This window comes from Calliphora vicina, chromosome 4 (assembly GCF_958450345.1).
Source record: "Calliphora vicina chromosome 4, idCalVici1.1, whole genome shotgun sequence".
Classification (NCBI taxonomy): domain Eukaryota; kingdom Metazoa; phylum Arthropoda; class Insecta; order Diptera; family Calliphoridae; genus Calliphora; species Calliphora vicina.
In genome coordinates, this window is record NC_088783.1 from 107,370,748 (window position 1) to 107,371,866 (window position 1,119).

Sequence of the window (1,119 nt, forward strand, 5' to 3'; positions counted from 1 at the left end):
TCTGTCAGACATACTTTCGAGAATTTTGCTATTTAAAATCAGCAAAATCCGTCCATAAATAACGGAGATATGAGCAAAAATCCGAGACAACCTCTGAAAATTTCATCAAAAAACACAATGTATTGCATGCTTTGACAAAAAAACAACAAAACGTATGGTTGGATGTGCAAGCTATGCGTATTTTATTTTTTTTTGTGTTTTGTTTCTTTTGGCGTTGTTGTTGTTTTTTATACAACTAAACGTTTGTTTGGTTGTGTGTTGGTTTTTTTGACAAAAAAACAACAAAACGTATGTTTGGATGTGCGTATTTTGTTTTTTTTTGTGTTTTGTTTCTTTTGGCGTTGTTGTTGTTTTTTATTCAACTAAACTTTTGTTTGGTTGTGTGTTGGTTTTTTTGACAAAAAATCAACAAATCGTATGTTTGAATGTGCATGCTTTGCGTATTTTGTTTTTCTTTTGTGTTTTGTTTCTTTTGGCGTTGTTGTTGTTTTTTATACAATTAAACGTATGTTTGGATGTGTGTTGGTTTCATTGCCTTGCGTATTTTGTTTTTGTTTTTTCTTTTGGTGTTCTGTTTCGTTTGGCGTTGTTGTTGTTTTTTGTGTTCTTGATAAATTTAGGATGCTGTACGCTGAAAGTGGGCAATGTACATACATACCTATATACTTATTATAAAAAATAATAATGCATCCACAACAAAGGTGAAGGGTATATAAGATTCGGCATAGCCGAATATAGCACTCTTACTTGTTTTTTATACTTAAATTATTAAGTAAATCCAATCCAGTCGATCAACGTCAAAGCTGGGTAATACTTTTTATTTATTTATTTGTTTAAAGGGATAAATCGGACTATAAACGTCTTAATCTGTCCTCTTTAGTATTATTTTTTATTATTTAAAAAAACATGCATAATCTTTTATTGTCTTCAGACCCATTTATAAATAGATTTCGCTCAAAGCTGCAAATCAAAAAATTGTACGATAATGATGTTAAAAAATTATTAAAAGCTTATGCTTAAATTACTTATTCATGTTTTTTCTATGGGAGATGGGCTTAAAAATGGGCGGATCAGGTATATATTTTCAGGAGCCCATTCTACAATTATAATATTTATTTT